Here is a 4,596-nt window from a genome sequence, read left to right on the forward strand (position 1 = left end):
TCTTTCCCAGGCCTTGGAGAAGCATCACTAACTGGGAACCAGCTGAAGAGCCCCAGTTCATCGCAGAGACACCCACAAACCCACTCAAACAGCAGTGACCCTTGCTCTTTACCCATCAAGCCATGTTTCAACCATGGCTCCAGAGGAGAAAGACTGTTGCCTACATCCATCTCCTGCCAAACAACACAGCCAGGAGACATTTCCTATCCTCCTCAGATCACCAGCCATCTATTGCAATACCTCAATCGTTGCATCTCCAGAGCTACCTGCATCCTGCATCCTTTGAGAAGCTGGGAACAGAGCTGCACCCAGGAAGCAAAGGAGAGCCAGGGGCTTCATTCTGCCATGGGCCTGCTGGCACCAGCAAGAGAGGGGAGCCCAGGCAAGGCAGGAGCGAGCACTAGCTGGTGGATCAGCGATGTGAATGAATGCAAGTCCCTATACAACCATACTGGCCTCGGCCAACCCCACTCCCATCAAACACATGCCTGCCCTTTCCATCTAGCCAGTCCCCCACCTTTACCCATCTGAGCCCAAGCTACAGCTCAGCTGTGCCTGTATCCACGTGCGCCTGTGCAGCTGGCATCCCTTGACAGGGCCACACCTGAATTGGGTGATAGGCCATTTGTCAAGGCCAGTGGAAACCTGTAAAATTATACAAGTGAAAACCGCACCGCCTTGGCCAGCTATTGCAAAGAGTGCTGAAGCTTCACGTCATTTGGACAAGGAGGGATGGCTGGCCAGGCCTTGGAGCAGGCTCTGGGCTGTATTCAGTTCTGGGACCTTGGGAGGGATAATTGTAATTGCAATGCAAGCTCCTGGATTTAAGGGCTAGTTCCACTGCTTGGGGCACGACCCTGATCCCTGTTCCTAGATCCCAGCTTCAGCGGGTACACGGTGAATTCATTTGCACAGAGTATAAGAGTGATGTCGGAGCTGCGATAGTCCAGGAATTATGTGAGAGGCAAGGATGTATTTTTTATTGGGCCAGCTATGTAACTGGGATATATACATAGCTGGTCCAATAAAAGAGATCAACCCTAAGACATCCTTGTCACTGAGCGAAGTGAGAGAGGGTCTGAAGTCAGAGAAGGGAGGCGGCGTGAAACTCCCCTGGAATTAGGCAACTGATAGTACAAGATCGTCCCTTCGGTTTGGGTTGGAGACAGCCTAGGGAGCTGCTGAGGCTTCTCTCCTCCAAGGCTGTGCAATTCCCACACACCACTAACCCCGCATCTACTGCCTTGAAAAGGCTGGGGACCATCTACCATAGCTGGGCCTCCAAGGACAGCTGCCTGGCCTCCATCCGCCGACGGCAAAGCAACCAGACATAGCTGCGCGGCACAAGAGTCCGGAGGCCACCACATATTGCTACAGGGGCAGGGTATCAATAGCCAGGCTCTCCAAAACTAGCACAGGGAAGCAGAAGTAGGTGCACAAAGGTACTTGGGAAAATTGGGCCCAAACACAGGTTTCTTCCCCGTAGTGGATGCTTTTATTAATACCCCCGTACTGGAACCGCAAGAGCACAGACTTGGTCTAGTGGCAGGTGGCATGGTAATTTGGCTATTTTTTTTTTTTTTTTTTAATTAAGAAACACAATTTAAATCTACAACATACAACAGGCCAAACACATCCTTGCTCCAGGAAAGGGCAGCGTTACATGGCCAACAGGAGACCCAGGCAGCACCGTAACACGTTCCCGCTGCTGGCTCCAGTGCACCCAACAGGAGTTGTTCCGTCCAGGGAACTGGCTTCCTGGAACATGCATCTCGTGACAGCTGCTGTCGAAGACGTGCCGGATTGCAGGGCTTGACTTCTTTGCCATCACAAGGGGTGGAAGAAAGGAGGCAGGGAAAGCACTGTAGCACTTCAAGCCAGCTGGCTCAAGCAGCCTAAAGGCGGCAAGTCTGAACAGCTTCAGTGAGAAAGAAGCTGGGCTCAGGCAGGAGGCAGGATTAGACGCAATTTCCCAGGCTGGGGGACTACCCTACAGGGCACAGCGAGGATTGCCCTTGGACCTTAGCAATGGAGCAGTCATTTCTGGAGCAGGCTGGATTTTCTAATACAAGGCCAGCACTGTCCTAGACAAGGCTTTATTTTTTTAGAGGGAGTTCCCCTTAAGTCTTCTAAATCTCAAGTGTCATTTTTCCCCTCCTCCAAACCCCACAAACCTCAAGGGGTTAATTAAAATAGTTTGCACTCTTGCCTCAAGCCTCACTGGGTGATGGCTTATCCTGCTGGAACTAACCTAGGGCACAACCCAGCTCAGCTGCTCCTCTGTGTAGCAGTCCTATGCCCAACAGAAAGCCTTTTCTTCATTGTATTTGCTAGAACACAGCCCAAGAAATGCCTGTCGAGCTCCTGCCCCAGGAAATGGAGCAACATGGGCTTAATTCTTACATCATTTAACATTGTAGGGACAAACAGTAATATTCAGTGATAGAAAGAGTAGTATTTGGTGCTATGCAACCATTTGGGTCCCTTTATCCTCAGTATTTCAGTGTCACCCATCTGCTTCAGGCAGTTTGAAAAGGGACAGAACTCAACTCCTGACAATATTGCTCATTCCTGGGGCCTACTGATTTATCTTTTTCCCTCCCCAAAGTTTGTAATAGAGAAATAAATAGAAACCACCACCAAACATGCCCAACTGGCTTTTCCTCTTGGAGGGAACAGACTGAATTTTTAAAAAGCAAACAAAAGAAAAAAAAACAAAACAAAAAAACAAAATAAAAAACAAAAACAAAAAAAGAACAAACCTTAACATTTTATTCTGTAAAAATGTTTAACTTTTATAAAAAGTTTATAAAGCAAGTACAATGCATAACTGCAGAAATTCACCTTCCTGCAAAAAAGGTACAAAAGTCATACTCTATTATAGAGTTCAACAATAAACATGAGGCCACAGCCCCAAAACAGCTGCTTTGTATTCTTGAAGGCATCAGACACCCATCGCTTCCCCCCTTCCACCCCCCTTTTAAAAAAAAGGACTTAAAAAAAAAAATCACGCTATAATCCAAAATATACATACAGCTTCATCTCTGCAAGTCTATTAAAAGAATTGTCTCATTTATGTCCATCCACATTAAAAAATAGATATATATATGCAATGAGTGGGAAAGTCTAGTATAGTTGGGCTTTTTTTTTTTTTTCTTTTAACTAACATAACCCCGAGCTTGCAGTGCAGATAACTTGATGTTCAGGAGGGAACGGTCCAAGCCTCAGTTTTCCTTGAGTCCTTGTGCAGCGAGGCAGTTCAAATGCAGACTCCAGTTCCATTTCAGTTTGGGAGGAAGAAGCTGAAGCCTTGCTCCTTGTGTGTAGTTTTATTTTTCAAAGCAGGTAGGAAGGAAAGGGGAAAAAATATGAAACAAAAAACGGGGGCATGGGGGTGGAATGGACAGAGTTGCTAGAAAATTCAAATGCAGCCTCCAATGCTTGGTGAGACGCGTTGCACAGACATGGTAGCTGGAAGATAAAGGCTGAGGGCTCTCCAGGATTGGAAGCAGGGGGTTAAAGTCTGCTCTCTCCCTCCTCTCTCCAAGTGTTGTGATCCCACACCTGCAGCCTGAATAGGGTGGAGGGGAAGGGGGGGGATGAGAAGGAAAGAGACATGTCAGCTCCAGAGCAGATCAGAGGCAGGTCTGCAGACAGCCTGGCGCCAGAGAGGAAACTTGTATTTACCTCCAGCTGATAACGAATCAGGAACCAACACTCGGCTGGGTGTTTGCTAATTGGCACCAAAAGGGAGGGGGAAGGGGCCAGCCCCTTCTTTCCAACTCCCCTGCACCGGGATCTCCAATAAAAGACATCCCCTTCTGCTTCCACCTCCCTTGCCAAAAACATCTCAAATGGACACCCCTTGTTTCCAGCTCCCTTGCAGAAGGATCTCAAAGCACAACCCCTTCTGTTTTCCCCTCGCTTGCAAAGGGATCCTAACTGACCCCTTGTTTCCAACTCCCTTGCTCAGCCCCAACCAACCCCCCACCTTGTTTCCAACTCCCTTACACAGGGGAGCTCAACTGATTAAAGGAGACCCCCTTGTTTCCAACTCCCTTGCAGATGGATCTCAAGGGAAAGGCAACCCCTTCTCCTAGCTCCCTTGCAAAGATAATCATTTGAGATCAAGCGGCACCCCCTTGTCTCCAACTGCCTTGCAAAGGGATCTCAAATGCTTATAAGGGGCTCTCTCGTTTCCAACTCCCTTGCAAAGATCTCAAATGATTATAAGGGACTCTCTCGTTTCAAACTCCCTTGCAAAGGGATCTCAAATGATTATAAGGGACTCTCTCGTTTCCAACTGCCTTGCAAAGATCTCAAATGGAAACAAGAGTGTGTCCCTTATAATCATTTAAGATCCCTTTGCAAGGCAGTTGGAGACAAGGGGGTGCCGTTCAATCATTGTTTCCAACTGCCTCGGCAAGGCATCTCAAATGCTTAAACGGCACCCCCTTGTCTCCAACTGCCTTGCAAAGGGATCTTAAATGATTACAGCAGGGAGGACATCAGGGATCACAAGTGATGCAAGTAGGAAGGGGAGCAATGCCTGCCAGTGCCTTCAGCAGCTTGGAAAAAGTGGGGGGAAGAAAACCC

This window comes from Alligator sinensis, unplaced genomic scaffold (assembly GCF_000455745.1).
Source record: "Alligator sinensis unplaced genomic scaffold, ASM45574v1 scaffold1123_1, whole genome shotgun sequence".
Taxonomy (NCBI): Eukaryota; Metazoa; Chordata; order Crocodylia; family Alligatoridae; genus Alligator; species Alligator sinensis.